The following is a 19,367-nucleotide window of genomic DNA, read 5'->3' as shown; positions in this document are numbered from 1 at the left end:
ACTCGAATTTGGCATATGCATTCTTTCTCCTCTTATTTATGCAAACTTGCAGACTGTGCTCCTCAATAGGCTATTACAAACCAAATTGATATTATGCTAATATGGTTAGAAAATGAGCGCAAGGGATGAGAGTTGTTCTATTGGGACGGTCCAAGGCTGCCAGCCGTGTGAATTAATTGTGTCCTGGCATGTGGGGCCGGAGGAAGCAACAGCAGGAGGAGGTTTTATTCCTCTCGGTGCTGCCTGGAGCTCTGCTGGAGTTTTAGATCTGGTGATTAGGCTGTGAGGTCGAGCTACTCAGCGGAAATCTCCTCTGAATTCCAAGGAAGCGCTGAAGGCATGTTCTTCACTGCATCAGAGGAGAAGGAAAAAATGATTTTTTTTTAGATGCAAGCTCAGATACAGCTGGCCAGTACACAAAAGATGAGAGGACTTCAAGGTCCTTTTATTTGAATCCAGCCTCTCTTTGTAGAATTCTGATTGAACAATTTACAGCAGGGCCAAAGCCTTTTACGGGCTAAATGTTGTCTTGCCTTGACCAAACTTTATTTCTGCGTGTCTGTGTGTCACTTTATTCTGCACCTTGAACGTCTGAATTTTCCATCACTATTCAGCTGTGCATTGCAAGAATAATTTCTGCAATCTAGAACTATGACAGCCATTATAGGACACCTAACCAAGCACACTTGAGTACTACAATTTGTAATATTACTCACGATCCAGATGAAATATGCCCGATATGCAAATTCCCTGGATACTCACACTGCAAGGGAAAAATGCCAAAGGCTGTATTTCCACCTCAGGCACTGCATTATTCATGAGGTTTTGCTGCTGTGGGTTTTTGGTGAACAGCAAGAAAACACCAACCCATCCCTGATAGACAAGGTATAAATATGACATGATAACCTACATTTATCCCTCAGGTCCATTTGCTCTTTTCTGTAAAGAAAACACGTTCACTTTTCTCAAGCAATGTTGGGAAAGCAAGTCCAAATGTTTACAGCATTAACACACAAATACTGAAATTTATAAAATGCTTGTTTTTCACTGTATAGAACAGGAGAGGCCATTGTGTTGAGCATGAAAATCCAAAGAAAATATGCCCATTGTGTTTAATAAAACACAAAGCATGCTTTAAAGGCAATGGAAATGACAGGGTATTTTCAGAAATTACACTCTAGCGCTGTTTATTTTTTCCTTTTAGTCAGCATGGCAGTTTTTATAGTGCAACGAAAATTGTACTTGGTTTAAAAAAGAAGTGCGCCAGTGTGAAAGAAAGGCTCTACAGTATATACTGCTAAACACAATACCAGTGCTCTCAATAGAGATGTGATAGGAAGGGTCATATATCTGAAATAAATCAAAGAGCCATGTTTTCATGACTGTCTACAAGAAACCAGTTACTGAACACGCTGCACCAGGGAACAACAGGAGCAGTTCTTACAAGACTTTTCAATATATTGTGACAGATACTGTTGTCCAAACACAAATGTGAGGGGGTAGTATGCCAATCAGTGCCAAGTGTCCACATCTTTTTATTCGTGCAACATCCTCTGTCACTTTTTGTGTACAAACAACTGCAACACCCTGAATGTCTAAGCTGTCTAAAAGTGCACCATTATCCACCCGTGGACTTATGGTGTCACAACCTTTTCACCCAGCCCTGGTATAAACACGTTTTTTTTTTTTTTTTATAAGTACAACCTTTGCTTTTGTGCAGACAATTTTGTCTCAAACTTACCCTGGCTGTATAACTTGATTTATATTTGTTCTCCTACAAGTCTAGTGGGGACTGTTGTGAGTAGAGACAATACAAGGTAAGTTGAACAAGGCATTTTTTTCCTCCTCTCCCCCCAAGTACACAGTCTATCAAAGCCATCTCCACTGTGGACCATGGTCACTGCTCTCTATCATTGTGAATGATAGAACATGAACAACTGCACAGATCCCCACTGTTGCTCATATCACAAAGTAAATTAGAACTCTAACTATATCCAAAGCATGATATACTGTATAGCATTTACGAAGCTAAATATGCCAAACATCTGCATTTACAGCTTTTTCATTTTAAAAGGTTTGCCATCATTTAAGAATTGCATTGTAAAGTTGCTGTCTTTGGTCAGACAAAACAACCACTTCAAAGAAGTCACCTCAGGCACTGAGAACATTTCTACTTTTTATGGGCAACAAGCAAAGTATTATATTATGCAAGCTGAACATTATAACAAATAATACTTATTATTTTTGTGGTAATTACCTTTAACTTGGCCCTGCCTGTGTTGTGAGAGCTAGTAAGTCATTATCACCACCTTTCAGAATTCAACAGCATCTGAAAATTTTGAGGACACAACCTGAGCATTGCTCCAAGCTGTATATATGGCCATATATTTTCAAACTGCAATCTGGCAAGAGTACTTTCAACATAAAATGGCTAAGAAAACAAATAAAGTTTGGAAAACCATATAGTAAAAGGTAAAAAAATAAGGAGAAGTTTAACAATAGGTCCTTATTATTCAGAGCTGTCATGACAAAGTGTGGCTGTAATTATATTTAACACTTATTTAGCCAAGTAATTTTGCCTACTGGAATTAACAAACCTCTTTCCAAAACCAAAAGGAAAAAGCATTAAAACTTTTCTTTAAGGCAAACCTAAAACTTGAGCTTGAGTTGAGTAAACTGAACCTGCAAAATATTAAATGCTGTCTGTTGACATTGCTGCATCTTTAACTAGACTGTCAATGGTAACTACTGAAGTCTGACACCGCTGTTTATGCTATTAAATAATTTAATTAATTGAAGGTACTTTTTCTAAACCACATTTAGGAGATTTAGCATTACAGTATGTGTGCCAATCATATTCTTTTAACTGCAATAAACAGTGAACCATTATCCATGCCAATAACATTTCCATGTCTATTTTGAGGTATTAGAGGGATGCTGGAAGACATCCATTTCCTTCAAAACGCTGCTCCTGAAACAGCTCCTGTAAAGTGCCTCCAGCACAGCAGTTAAGTCCTTCGCTGGGAATTCTTTAATTGCATCGCTCGGCAATCACGACACACTCTGATCCTCTCGGGAAGATGAGTGTTCCTCTTGTGTCAATCAAATTTGCTGTGTTTAACCTCTGTCACCTGTCACTCATCTGATTAAACACGGCGTGTAATGAGAATTGCCAATAGGGAAACTTGCTGCAATGGGCCTGATGTAATGATTTTCAGTAAAGGTTGACTATGACGTGTTGCATTCTCACCAGTTTTACCTTTGACATGCTACTGTGATTATTTGAAAACATGCATGCAAGATCAATACACTGTAGAAGTTTGATTGGTCAAAACAACTTGGCAGATTTACAGGTATACATCCAAGGTGACTCCTCTGTTGACTTACTATATATCAAGACAAGTAAAGTTTACATACTTTGGTTTATTTAGTCCATTACATAATTTTAAAGCACCTTCAACTGCCAAAATGTGATCTTCACACAATTGCACATATTTCTGCACTATAATTACTTTTAAAACTGTTTTAAAACCAACAGAAAAGGGAACAGATGTTTTCCTCACCGCACATACTGTACTTCAGGTTTGGATGTGAAGTCTCTAAAGAGCTCAGAAACAATGAATGCATAACAATGCATATTTGGAAGTTGAACACTGAACTCTATAGAATTAGGAAAAGCATGTGATATAATATAATGTCCAGAATGTCTAAAAAAATGACCTCATGGTGAGAATGTATAAATAAACTGTTTCCAAAGGTAAGAAAGAACAACTGAAATATATATCTAAACCTTCCCAGAAAGTTGAGAGTCAGCTGGTAGAAATAGTATATGCAACTGCTACTGTACAGAACAAACTGTCTCAAACTAAGATATAAACTATGGATTATATCAGAGTTTGTGGCCAAGAAACACCACATAATATTAAAATGTTCATTTCTGACTGGGAAATAACATGGTACAACTTCCTGGTAAAATTCCTCTCTTTCTAGGACGTCATTTCCAAATAATGAGTATCTCTCCAGATCTGGAGGCATCTAATCTCCCCTGGCATTCTTAAATTTGCTAACTCCAGTGCCTGGCCTCTCAGCACTCATCTGTCTTCACCCACTTACAGCAGCTGTTGCTAGGTAACAACACGCCTGCATGTACATATTAAGTTTTTGTTCCGAAACAATATTCAGTGGACAATGAATCGACTATTAAATGAAGTGTCACAGAACAGTTCTGTTGAAATTCTTTGTGTAAAACCCATTTAAAATGAGTACATAAAATTAAACTTTTATGCACTGCACTACTTTATTTGTAAGGAGAGTAATATAATAACATTAATTTCTGATTGAGTCATAAATTACTTATGGTAAGCCTCAGTATTCAGGCTGATCAGTATCTCTTTCCCCTTACATGGCCCAGAAACCTATGGCTGAACTAGTAACAGTAAATATTCTGCTTTGTTAGCAAAACCTACAGGGGATTTCTAATTAGGTAAGGAAACAGTGCAACACTGCGACTAGAAGATGGAAGGATACGTGAGGAAGTGTGGAGGGGACTGATTGGGGAATGGAGAGAGGGGAAGTAAGTAACAAGAGAGAGGTGGGAGAAAAGGGAAAGAGGGTAGAAAAATGGGAAGACGGAAGGAGAAAACAGTGGAGGATGACGGAAGACTGGGGACTTATCAATTAATTATAATGCAACAGAAGCTAGAGACGGTCTAAGGAACAGACTGCAGCAGAGAAGTCACAGTGATATGAGGGGACGTTGAGTAGAACAGACACACAGTGAGAAATCACAAGGATTTGTAGATTTGCGCATTGATAGATTGGACAAAAAGAAATTGGATAGCAAAATTTGCACATAAAAAGACCAACAATGAAACAAGATTGAGGGCATGATGGGAGAGAATAAAAAACCACAAAGGCCCCTTAAACATGAACTGAGAAGGCTGTGGGGCAGCCTTCCAGCCCCTCTGTGCCTACATACCTGCCTGTCAACCTGCCAGCTCTACATATCCCTCGAAGGATGTTCCAGAGGGGCCAGGCTCCGTGGCGATGCGTTCCAACACAGAGCCCCTTTGAGTAGGCATGAGATGGTGGTTACGTGTCCAGGGATCAGTCTGGGTCGGCCAGCACTGCAGAGCTAATACGTGCCTAGACTTCCACCACAAAGCCCCTCAGGCCCAACAGTCAATGAGCCTAGAGATTGCCGTGCCTCTTTCACTCTAGGAGCTCTAGATCTGAGGGTGAGAGTTGAGGGGCAAAGCCACAGTGCCTTGGAATGAGAAGTAAAACAAACAGATGTTTTGGTGGAGGATATGGCTGGCTGCTTCTACATCTCACTAGCCCCTGTTGTGTATTCAACAACACCAGCAATACAGCACTTTATCTACGCACAATACAGTAGCAGCAAAGGCGAAAAACTATTTTAAATATAGTAAGATGTGTAAATAAGAGAGCTTCACTGGGATTTCTCTGTTTGTAAGTGTTTGCAGTTAACACAGACAGCGTATACCATCTTCACATTATACTTGCAAATGCTGCATGGGAGTATTTGTAAGTGGGTTCACAAGGATGCTGGGATGTAAGCTAGAGACCACCTAGCTCAACAAATCAATGGGTTAGGAGATACCTATGGAGAAAAATGAGCTTAATCAAGGCAGTTAAGCTGTTGTTGAAGCCAACAACACTCTGCAGTGGCAGCGCTGCTGTCCAAATGGCACACAAAGATGTGGAAGAGTTCGACAGTATCAATCTTGGTTTCAAAGACGAGCTCTGAAGACCACGCAAGGCACCTGCACGAAGCACATCTACAGTAGATTTAAAAAAATCCCTCTTTTTTACTATGCTTTGTCAGATATTCTGGGTGACACCAGCTCCCTTTTGTAACATATTTAAAGATCATCAGTTGCCAGTATACACACGGGAAAACCGCTCAAATGTTTTTATTTGACCTGAAATTACTTAACCTGAGAGACCTAATGAATGAAGGTATATGAAAATACCAGTGTGTGTCCAGAAACTTGAAATGTCACAGATAAATACCAACTGTACAAATATGGGAAATGCATAACAATACATTGCTCAACAAATAATACATTACTTATTAAAAACATTTCACATGTGCAAATTTGTTTTTGTGTGCATTATCAAGTACACGCTATTAAATTAATTACATTAAAAATGTTGTTTGAAACACGATACATGATACAAACATGAAAAATTGTAAAGAAAGACATTTTAAGGTCTTACCTATGTGTGGCATGTCTTTGGAGTAGTTCAGTAAAGCTTTTCTCTGACTAACGTGTTAAATCAGTTTTTGTTGTCATTGTCTCCTATGACATTTCTGTGGTTGATACAAAATAAAGCAGTTTCCTTTCCTCCATAAATATTAGACTAATTACCTCCAAATATACTTAGCCTTTGTGTCATCCTAACTAGCTAATTAGTTCTTCTTCTTCTTCTTTTACCACACCTACTACTAATTCTTCTTCTTCGCTGTTGTGGGTTGCAATGTATTTAGGTGATATCGCCACCTACTGTTCACCGGTTAGTGAACCTGCCTTGCCTCCATCAGTAGCTCCTGATCAACTCCTGGCCTTCTAGCTTTGTTAATTTTATGCTCCATAATTTTGTTAGATTTAGAGAAACACCATGGTTGATTTGTTGTCTAATTAGTGCAGCTCTACTCATTAAAAGATCATTTTGGTTGCAGTAAACAAGTGAATATCTACTCGTAGAATCAAATACAAACTCTACTTTACAAATGTGCTCCAAGCCTCAGAAGAAGTGTAATTGTCAGTCAGTAAAAATTGTCACTTAACTTTAAATGTTCAACCAGCCACTATGTGTTAATTAATCTAAGACCATGGCCCAAAAATAAAGCAATATATTTCAGCATATTACGAGAAGTGATTTTGAAAAACCACAAGTTATAATGGTGGTAACTGCAAATAAATCCCTCTATTTACTATTGTAATATATTGAAAACAATAATAAAGAAGATGAAGTTTGTAAAATCATTTTGAAATAACAGAAAATGCTTTTTTGTTGTTTTTAACAAATTTTCATCTTTTGGTCCTAAAATTCTTTTGCAAGTTTAGAATATCAGATGAAGCTCTAATTCATAAAGTAAGGGTTTAGATATTGTAGTGATGAGGCAAAGGGCTGTGTTTAACTCTGCACTGATAACTGCTATCACATGATCAAAGCATCCCACACATCCAGGCCAATTTCATGATGGATTCATCAGAGTTGAGTCGGTGTGTCTGATCGAATGTCCTAAAGCTTCTTGATCACTGGATGGTTCTAGAACCTGATTCTTTACTCTGACACAACATGGGGTATTTCCCTCTCTCTCTCTTTCTCCCTCTCTCTCTCTCACCTCAATCAATTCCCACATTTCTTCAGGGTGGAAATTATCATCACTGCTTCTGAAGCATCAACATGAAAGCTGATTTTTTTTTTCATCATGGTGGCCAAAGGATTTTTTTTTCTCTGTGAACACAATATTTTTCCAAGACCCCGTGCAGTTGAACACTATTTTGGTCTTATTGTAAAATTACTTCAGGTGAGGCTCAGACTCAGCAATGGTTGTGTGACTGGCATTCTAAGCACACCGGTAAAGCAGGAGGACACGCGGGGGGAGAGTGAACATGGAATCATATGGAAAATATTAAGCTGCTGAAAATTAAATCAAAAACATGAAAAAAGAAAATGCAACAGATCAAACAAATACAACAATATACACAAACAACTGGGCTGTCAGTGGTAAATACAACCAAACAGGAATTAATTTGTCAGTTTGAATGGATGATGCACCATTGAGGGAATACAGAAATCTTCCTTATGGTGAGGTAAGCGTCAGAGAATGGTGCATTCCTAAAAAGCCCACCATGTTGCTTTGTCTAATTTGAAGAGGCACCATGATATAATTAGCAGGTGCATAATAGTGACATTTAATATTTATGTGCCATAAACAACACATTGATTTAAAGCTAATTAGGATTAATAATTAAGAAAGTGGTCAGTACACAAATTTGTAAAGATTATTTCAGATTTGCTTCATAACACAGTCTACTGTTTATTGCTGCATAAATAAATTATTTATTGAATATATATAGTTTATAATATCTATCTATCTATCTATCTATCTATCTATCTATCTATCTATCTATCTATCTATCTATCCATAAATATATATAAACGTAACTAAATATTAGTAAAAGTTTCAAAGAGCTGTTTGTTGTGATGAACTATGTAGAATTATCTCCGTCGTTGTATCGTTCCGTATCGTTGTTTCCAACCCCAGCAATATCTGCTCTTAGTACAAAATCCAATAAACATTGTCAAACATGTGGAAGATAAAAAGCCTGATATTTTCCCCAGGAGCGGAAATAATGGCTTTACAACCTGGATGTAGTGACACAGAGAAAACGCGAATCACACGACACAAATCCAAACTAAAACAAAAAGACTTAACATTCTGAAATTCTGTTATTGGTCAGTATGGCCAACATCAATAAAATGATTCAAACAAATACTTAAAACCATAAGCAACTGGACTATAGGGGAAAACTAGAAAACCCGGAGGCAACCAACTGACAATATTTCTCTTGGTTCCAGGAAAAGGTTTTTGGTTTGCTCTGAATTTGAGTGAGTTGCTACCAAAAATGTTTGGTTTGTCATAGCAACAGGCTCAGTTCTCATTCCTGCCAGTTTCTAAAAATTATTTTTATTTTGGACCCCATCATTAATCTCAGCAGTTATCCTCAGAAATTCAATGCACCCGATCACAACCTGCCTCACACCTGCTCCCAGTTATCTCAACAGCGCCCTAGTACTGTATGTATATCTGAACACAAACACTCGTCCCTTGTCACATTCCCTGTTTAGCTACGGTACATATACAGTAGTTGTTTCTCTCCATTCTGCTAAACGATTTCTGCTCCCCTTTTGGATTTGACATCCTTCACTGCCCACCTGATTTCAATCAAATTGACCTAATCCTTGCTTTATTCTTTTGGCAGAAACTACTAAGTATGACAGAAGGATGACACACACCACTTCTTCAGTTAAAACTTTGTGGAACTTCAGTGAATCAGGTTAAGTTGTTTAAGTTATATATCGTAGAAAATACACATTAACCTGCCTTTTGGTTCCTCAAAACCACTTCTGTGGTACAATATCTACCTTTAAGACAATTAGCGTCACATCCTGGAAAACACCTTTAAAGAAAATGTTGTTTCTGTCAGAGAAAATCTTTATGCATTGTGCTGCATTAAAAATGCATGGGGGTTTATTGATTTGGCCTAACCAACACATTTGTTTTTTATGAAAGTGAAACCCAAGTTTCACCTGAAAGCTTTGCATAATTCTCATTTTAAATCTTGGCTATCACTTCAGTCCATTAGTGCACACAAATTTTCACAAAATCAAAAAATTTTTGTCACAGGAATGGTAAAAAATTGCTTGAGCAATCTTAATGAAATTAAGTTTTAATTAGTGATTTCATGCAGCGCTGTTTACATTCTATTTTTGTCTTGTTAAACGGGATAATGAATCGACTGCTGCACCAAACAGGAGGGCTCATGCATATCCTCCCCAGGTGTTACCCCCATATGTAAATTCCAAATCAGTTTTGCCCTTCACGCCATAACAAAACCTCAGAAGTCTAATTTGCAGGGCTCACACTACCATTCATTGGTCAACAGTATTTCTTTCATTAATGCTGTCATTAAACCCTCGTCCTAACCCTGATCCAGTGTGAGTTTATGCACTGTGCACAGGCCTGATTGCCGTGCCCCAATAACTGAGCAGCCTGGCAGGCCTAGAATTAGAGGCAGCAACTCAGCAGTGATCCCCGGAGGAACATGGTCCCCTGGTTGATTGCTGAGCTGAGGCTCTGATGAGGAGGGTAATTAAAAGAGATGAGAGCATTAATAGTGCATGTGACTGTGTGTGTGTGTGTAGGCATTCATGTGCATGGAGATAAAGCTAAGGGGATGGCAGGAAGCTATGACGTTGATCTGGGTCTCATACACACTTTCTCTCCAACTCCGTCTAACTGTAAGAAGACACAAAAGGCTTCAGCTCAGTAAACTTTGAAGCACACTCGCACAACCATTCACAGACCACACACATGAACAACAGGTCAGAGGAACATGTAGGGGTGTTCATCTTACATTATTATCCTCCACTCTGCTGCCATGGCTACCACAAATAAGCAGTGAGACACACAGAAACACACACGTTGAGACATGCACACTTAAAAACATGGAGTGCATTTGTATGACAAGGGAGAGAAAAAAACAGATGATAGACAACAAAAGCAGCTCACATCAACAGTGCGACTGTGAATGGAAACACAGCAGGCAACAAGTGTTTGCAGCTATTTTCCCTGTCCAGTATTTTACATGGATTCTTGTTACAGCAGCCGTGGCAAACCTTACTCCGTCCATGTGCTGTCAGAGTTTTACCAAGACTGGTATATGAGAAAAAAGAGATTGGAGCCACTGCGGACAGTGTGATTGTGGGAATGAATGGGTGAAGGAGTCAGAAACAGAAAGGTGCAGGTAGAAAGACAGAGGAGTTATGATGTAAAAAGAAATCTATATATATATTCTTCCTGTGGTGCAAAATAATATTTTTTTCTGGTTCAGGTGTAGCTCTATCCGGACAAGTGAGGATAATCAGAGCAGAGATGCAGAAACTCTAGGTGAACTTTTCAAAGTCTACCAAGCTCACTCAATACAAGCAGTAGCTTAGGGAAAGCAAGGGAGGCACACATTGTTGTTGTGGAATTACCATGCAAATGTTTTTAGCCACGCGTGGATTTAGAACAACAAAGCCACCTTAACACCAGAAACCTCAGTTTAAAAGGTTTTCATGCCTGGCAGGCTCGCTTCGACTTCTAAAAGGCTACAGAAAAGTGGGTGCCAGCAATGATTATCTTGCCCTGAATTGATCAGTAATGGGAACACACTGAAGATGGATGGATAGGTCCGTCTTCAAAGCAGCAAAGACCTCCTCCTAGTGGATATTTATTGTGCAGAATAATAACTGCTTGCCTCCCTATTAACGACTTCCTGACTGACTGAAGATCATGTTTTCCCTTGTACTTTTATCCAGAGGTGTGATTAGGATGTTGAGTAGACTAACTTGTCATTCCCTTTGCCCCTCAAGTTCTTATGGCTCAGACCCAGTTCATACCAATTAACAAGTTCAGTTCAAAAGTTCATGATCCCCGGAGCTGCTGAAGGTACCAAGTGATGTATCAGTGGAGCAGAGCAAGTTCATGCTTTTCATGTTCCTTTTTTGCCATAAGGTGAAAGTCCCCACCGAGCTTAATTGGAGGACACGCTTAGTGTTCCAGGCTCCTTTTTATGTACATTTGTGATTTGTGAAAACAAAATCTCAAATGACCAAAGTTATTTGAAGATGTAACACAGTAACCATGTAAATATGATAGAAATGATCATTTCTGCATCACAGTTTCAAAAGAGAGGACAGTGTATGACAGAGTTGCAGTTGTTTGGTTGGTTGGTTGCTCATCTCTATGTACAAAAAAACCACCGTGTATTTCAACCCACATTATTTGTCAGCTTTTCCAAGAACATTTGTTTCACCGCCTGCTGCTGCACATAAGAAAAACATTGTGCTTTGTTTTGTGAGCATGAACACTCATCTTTTCAAAGTCTGAGATAAGCCATGCTTATTTTAATCCATTCATTCATCAACTCACAATGGGATTCAGGCCAACAAACATAATGGGCACTTCTGAACTGTGACTTTAGACCAGGGGGAAGAAAACACACCAGCAGCACTGTCTCAATTGAACTGTAACAATAACAGGTCAAAATTTCTACTTTTTCTACCTGGAAACTTGGAAGACAAAACATATTCCATCAACCTCAGCTGTATGTAGTTTTTAGTGCTAATTACTGCATCATAAAAAAGTGCCGCAACTGTACTATATCCAAGGAAAATCACCTTTGGATGTTCTGGAGTCTGTTTTTAGTTATTATAAATTCATTAGTATGAAAAAGTATTAAAACATCATTCTTATGAAGCCAATAAGGTCTGTTGTGAACAACCAATAAACTATAAATAACAACTTTCACCGTGTAGATGTACTTTGGGAACCATCGACCACAGCTACGCCATTTTGGTGCAGTGTGAACATGATTTAATATGTCTCCGTACTGCAGAAGATGACAATGTGCTGAAAGCTTCACATGCCACAAAACTCGGGTGCTTACTATTTTTTTAAAGCCTCGCTTTGCCTAAATAATTTTCTTGTCTACATTTGCTTCAAAAAGTGACTTCCAACATATCATAGAATTAGTTTCTACTACTTGCATTTAAAAAAAGGTGTGAAATTGTGGAATTTAGCTGGGAAACAGTGGCGAGAGAACAAGCGATGCTGACAGGTATTGCGAGGGTATAATGAGACCAAGACAGCGACAGTTTTTTTTCCCCTATCAAAAACACTGCGTGTCTTCACAGTTGCATCATGGTCTATTAAAGATGCTGCTGCTGGAGGAGAAACTGTCATTTCTGCTTCTGTTATGATCTAGTATATACAGTTCTTGCTTATGATAGATTTCACCTTGTATGATTGAAAATGTGGAGTCTAAAAAGGGATCGGTGTTTAATCACCCTACTACCTTGCTATTATGTCACTATAAATGTCACACATCTTGCATTTAATTTGACACACAATAAAATGATTTTGTGCCAATTATTTTGGTAATACCGTCTCTAAAAAGTTTCCAGTTTAACTACCTCACCACTGTGGCTTAAAAACATCAGTAACTGGGTCCTAGAACACATCTACACAAAATCAGCCTGTTACTTTATGAATTGTGGACATTCATGATGTTGGCTCTCGCTGCCTGCAAATTACATCACACAATAAGATCCAGAATCTGCGATTTGTAGCTGTGAGGAAAGTCATGTTTACAAATTTGAATTAGAGCTGCCCAAGGTTATAAAATAAACATGAGCCATTCTTATTTATAATGAATCGGTGTTCTAATTTTTATTGCGGGAGAGCTCTGAATTTTAAACATCCTGGTAATGTGCTCCTGACCATGCAGCAAAGACTGGAAAATGAGTTACCTGAAGATACAGAAGGTAACAGCGCTGAACTGAGGAGTATAACATGCCTAGAGGCTGTTCATCATCTCTTTACTCCATTCAGGCTCTGGTGAACTCCAACTCATTTTACTTTGTGCAAGTTTCAGTGTATGATATGCACAGAGACGAGTTTATGCTAATTAAAAAAAACATTGCACCTTCTCCCCGGATTCCTTATTATACACCTGAAAGACGTTTGGATTTTGATGATGAATGCAAAGAGATAGAAGTTGTTTGTGGGACTTCATACACAGCTGTAAGGACTTTGGTTAGGAATACTCACACACTGAAGAAATCTGAATAAGTTCTAGTGCTGTCATGCAGCTAGAAGTTGTAATCAGTTTGGCTAGAAGCAAAAGACTGCACTTGGGAGATGCTGGCCTGAAAGTTTGCCTCACTCTAAAGTGTTCACACTCTCACTGGGAATTATCTGCATGTGTGTAAGTGTCATCTGCTTAAAGGAAAATCCAAAATCCAAAACATGCTACTGTAAGAAGTTTCTATGAGAAAAAGCTCTTAGCAGGTTGGTTCAGTTTAGTGTGTTAAGAAAATCCCAAACAGTCCGGCAGCAAATCCATTCGGGCAAAATAAAATGCAAAACATATTCCATACTAACAGAGGAGACAAAACATTCCCAGATCGATTACTTTCCTTTGTTAAAAGCATAACCACAAACATTTCCTCATCCTCGGGGACTGAGCACTTTTTATTTTATTTTTTGACTACGAAAGAGTTTCACAGCTCTTTTCTTTCCCCCTCATTGTTCATCTACCTTTGTAGCAGAAAAGATGCCCCTCAGGAATATCACTGTCCTGTTCTATTTCCACAGAACAGGCTCACCTATTTTTCAGAATCTTAAGAAATATACTGCCAGCCATCCATTGTGCTCTTTTGGTGCAATCCTGCATTTACAGTGGCAGTAATTAGTATGTTTTATAACTACACATCACATAACTACATATTCTTCTTTCAGGACCTGGCGGCTGTACCTCAGTTGGTAAGGCAGTCGACCATGGACCATAGGGTCAGTGGTTCGATCCCCGCTCCTGGCTACATGTCGAAGTGTCTTTGGGCAAGACGCTGAATCCCAAGTTGCTCCCGGTGGGTCAGGTGAGCATCTTGCATGGCAGCCTCTGCCATCAGTGTGTGAATGGGTGAATGGGAAGCAACATTGTAAAGCACTTTGGATAAAGGCGCTATATAAGCGACTATTTACCCTTTACCTTTACAGAAACTTTACTGTTTTGGATTTGTAGCTGCAGCAGGAAAGTGTTTCCAAAACCCTAGTGTGCACTACCTGTCCAGCACCAAAGTGAAATATTTACCCGCTAAGAAGCCGAATGTTTTCCTCAGCAGTTGGCAGATTTTCGTGTGTTAAAGGAATTTGTCAGTGCTCTTGTGAAGCATCTGCTCTATAATACGTTGATAAATCATTAATAAAGTAACCCATTTTTTAAAATAAATAAAATATGAATATTAAATCTGAAGTATATTATTTCATACACAATTTATTTAGAAATACTCATTCTTCCCGCTCTGTGACAACTGAGCAAATGATGATGCTGTTGAAGGCCATTAAACACTTGACTTTTTATCTGTGCACATCATTACTGTCTGTCATACACAAGTGTGTCTTAATGCTTCTTAGTGCTTACTTGCTGGTGGCGTAGTAGCTCAATGGGTAGAGCAGCGGGATTAAATCCCACCCTACCCACCAGGTGTGTCGCTGAGCGAGACACAGACACAACGACCCCCGTGGTTGCCGCTGCTCCCCCCAGGGGGATGGGTTAAATGCAGGGAAACCATTTCATTGCAACATGTACATGTGCTCAATGACAATAAAGGTTGTTCTTACTGGTGCTGAATAATGGGGTCAAAGTGTTAACGAAAAAAGCTTTATCAAGTGATAAGTATAGAAATTAATTTGGCCCAAGCCCATAGGCCTGCAGCACTTCCTTTACACATTTCACATTAAAATGATTCAGCAAATCCTCCAGAAGTTCTTATTCTGTCTGCAGGCGACTGTGAAGTCCCATTGTATCTCGGGAGAGTTGTGTTTACAAAATTGGCTCTATCCAATGTGATAACTTCAACTAAATCTGTGCACTATATTTCACTGTGCACATTTTCAAACCTCCCCCATCTTGAGGCAACTTAGACTTACTGTTTTTCTGAGCTGCTGTAAAACAGTCCAGTGTGTGAATATAACCCAACAATGCCCTGGAATTAGAGGACGGCGTGAAGTTCTGCTTTATTACACCTCCCCCACTCACGAAATATATGCTCTGAAGGCCTTTTAAGTCAGACCTTAGAAAACACCATTTAGCCACCCTCCCTATGACGGTGAATGTTTTTACTCAAAGGGGATTTCGGCATGTTCTCTCCAGCGCTTCTCTCTGTTCTCCCCCAGGCACTACACCCTTACAGGGAACCCTGCCACAGGAAAGGATTAATATTAATTCCTTCCAAATTACTCAGCGATTCAATTATGCAAGATAATGCAAATACAAAGTCTTCCAGGTCTGTTTTACTTCCTACACACACACAATACCAAAAAAAAAAGCATTGTCTGATACAGTCATTTTCTCTTTTCTAGTCATGTGCAGCTTTGGTGAGTGAGCTTTCTCAGTGTATAAAGGTAATAACATCTGGGAGCTTTGCCACTGCTAATGTATAATACAACTAAGACTTTACCGTCAAATACAGCTTCAGTATTGAAAGCCCTCTTCGCCTTGTCATCTCTCACTGCCATTGAAAGTTTTGCCTAGCTGAGCGCCAGCCTCCGGGGAAGTATCACAGGGACCATTAGGTCGGAAAAAAAGGAGGTCTTCAAACTCCATTTAGAGGCTTTTGCCGCTGATGTTTTGGTTTGCCTTTCCGGAGCCACAGGGGTCTCTGCTAGTTGGGCTGGCATGCCCTCAAATGCTTCACACTGGCAGTTAATCACTTAGATCTCCAGCAACAAAACCAGCCAGGCCAACGGGAGAAAGAAATATATAAGAGAGAGGGGAGAGAACATGAGACTGACAGTCAGAGAGAGAGAGAGAGAAATCGCTCACTTTTTTCCAGTGCAGAAAGAGTGATAAAGAGAAAAAATGGCGTGATATGTGGTGACTGCAGACAGATACCTTCACTGTATTAATTGTTAGTTTTACTCACAAACTGAGTAGCTGGAAAATCAAGAGACTTTCCCTCCATCTCATCTTGGACTTGCTACTAGTTGCTTTAAAAAGAGACTAAGGACTCTTCTGCTGCATTGATTTTGAAAAAACAATATGTCTCTTGTGAATCCCTCAACTTTATAGGAGCCAATACAGTATCACTGGAGTATCCCTTTTTAAAAATGATAGCTCCAGTAGACAGAAATAATCTTCTACTGCAAAAAAACGTGGAACTGTGGCGCAGCCTATTATCTACTATCTACAGTGAAAACAGTAGTTAAACGTGACAGGATGAATTAAAAGGACAGGCGAAGCAACTTGGAGGGCTGGGGATCTAAGACACTTCTAAGATAATGACATCTAAGATACAGTGAAATGTTTCTGATTCAAATCCGAGCAGCAGGGATCTTTTTTGCCTCTTATCTTTCCAGTCACCCTTCAAATAAAAGCACATAACTACAGGCATTGGCTGTGTGGAGTGTGCATGGTTGGGCCCTGTTTTGCAGAACAGTGAAGAACAATTAAGGTTGTACACAGCAGGAGAAGTCTTTACATACTATTAATAACTATTAACATATTCCTTCTGTTGCATGAATTTGTCTCTCTCTCTTCCTTGATCTTGTGATGTCGGGACTGACACACACACACATACATACACACACACACACACACACACACGCTGTGAATTAGCCAGAGTCCCTGAGCTCCTCATAACGTTCTTATAACCCAACCCACACACTTACCTTCTTTCACAGCAACCAGCCACAGAATCAGTTGTGTAAAAAGAGGACATTCAAAACACAAAAGAAAATTTAGAGATTTTTATACTGCGGCTGTTTCGGTGCACTGTGGGAATTTCCTTGTGAATGTATGCAGCATCTGTGTTAATGCATAAATAGATGTGGGTGTCTGATTTGTGCAATGAATTGAAATGAAACAATCTTATTGCAATTGACCCAGGAACCTCCACTCGGGACCATCTGAGGAGCCTGAAATGATGTCCATCCTAAATAAACAACCTCCTGTTCCCTTTACATACACACACACACTGCTTCCAGCTGTAATGCAGACACACAGACAGATGAATGTAAACACACACACGTAAACTGCAACCCCGCTGACCCTACACAACGCTCATCAGTCTCTACCATGCTGCCACAGACAGAAAGAAGGCTGACTGAGCCTGGAGGTGGAGAATAGCAAGAGGCAAAGGCAGTATGAGGTGGTAATACTACCACTCTGCTCTGCTCCTCATCTGGCTCGCCTATGGACAAAGCCCAACCGTTAGAGTGCAGGTCACGCACACCCCAGAAATACAGATGGGCTGGCAAGACTTTCTGTCCTGCCACTCAATGATTTAAAGGGTGAGATTAAATAAGAGGACCTACCTACATGTGTATGAGCAGAAGGGATGTGTCCACTGGTTTCGTTTTGTTAAGATATGAAGGTATTTGTGACAGTGTTATTTAATGTGGTGCACAGATACCTTCTGTTGGGCCCATTGTTCACTGCTTTTATGGCGATGTGTTTACAGACCTGTGTGTATTTTTGTGTACGCTCGGCTTACCCCGCATATACCTGCGAATGTGTATTTGTGTGTGAGCAAACAAGACACCAGTGAAAGCATCCATTTAGTGTGCAAAGCACTGTGTGCTGTGGCAGCAGAATAAGGCAGCACCGGTGGACAAACTGTTTGAATAAATCCTTTGTGGGAAAAGCGAAATAATCAACACAAGACGGTGGGCGCTGCCTCTATCACTGCTCGGCAGTGTGCAGAAGTGCAAAGTTCTCCATTCAACTGACAGTGTGATGTTTGGGGTTGGTTCTAGGTTCTGCTGCAGTTTTGTGATAATACGCTCAGTTCAGCTTCACTGTTTTCCCTCTTCTTAATCTGTCTTGACATAAAAACTGAGGAGCAGGAGTTCGAGGATAAAGCAGTGGTTCAGCAGAAGTGGAAAGTAACTAAATACATTTACTCAAACACTATTAATTAAAATAAGCACAAATCAGAGCCACTTTGCCATGCGTGCTGATGTGACTCTGTTATACCTAAATTTCACTTTTTTGCTGCAATTTGGAGGTTTTGACAGCTATATTTTAATTGTTACTCTAAACTTGTAAATTATTTGCTTAATTAGCTCCACTACTACCAACAACTGCAATCTTAAAATACTACGTTTGAGTAACATTTGCAAAAGAACTAAAAATACTTACTGAAATATGAGTGTTTACTGCAAGTACCCAGGTTAAACCAACAGGCTTGAATGGGGCTCACATCCGATTTATTAAAATGATGTGTGTAAGTAAAGCCATAATGACTAGAGTGAATCTCTATTTTTCTTAGAGCTTCAATATGTGACCAGGAACTTCATAATAATATGGTGCCTGACATTGAGCAAACATCAGCCAAACACCTCATTTAGTGTAAATAAACAGTAACGTTTTGTATTGTTAATGCCTAGCTGTCAGCTCACACACGACTATTTTTGCAGTAACCCAAGAACCATCCTTTATCCACGTTTTATGCAAAATTTCAATACTTCTTTTTCTTTTAAAAGGGGCATTTTTATATTGCATTTACATTTTGACATTGCTCCTGTTACTTAAGTGACATATCTCAATAGTACTGTTCTTCCAGTAAAATGTGTTTTTCTGTATTGCTGAAAGCCTCACTTTATCCTCTAACAGAAGCAGGGTGAGTGGGTGTGTATCCTCGAAGAATAACATTGTTAAAGACATATTAAAGTGCTGTGATATGAATAAAACCTCTATGAAAACAAAAAGGCAGATTGCAGGGGTCTTTTTTAAATCTTCACCCACACCCCAAAAGCACTTAGAGCTCAGCAGATTTAAGAGATGAATGGGTCTGCATGCTCCCATCTGTGTTTCATGTGTACACAGGCACTAAAATGTTTCCCTCATGTGACAGCTTGATTTAAATTTACTGAATAACAGCGTTGATGGCCAGTACAGTTAAGTATGGAGCCTCTTGATAAATGCTTTACCACTCTCCAGGATGTGTATGAGCGTGCGCGCGTATGACTGCATCAGCAAGGCGAAGGCGTTTATCTCCAC

The sequence above is a fragment of the Channa argus genome, chromosome 1 (assembly GCF_033026475.1).
Source record: "Channa argus isolate prfri chromosome 1, Channa argus male v1.0, whole genome shotgun sequence".
NCBI lineage: Eukaryota > Metazoa > Chordata > Actinopteri > Anabantiformes > Channidae > Channa > Channa argus.
Note: the sequence above shows the minus strand (reverse complement) of the source record.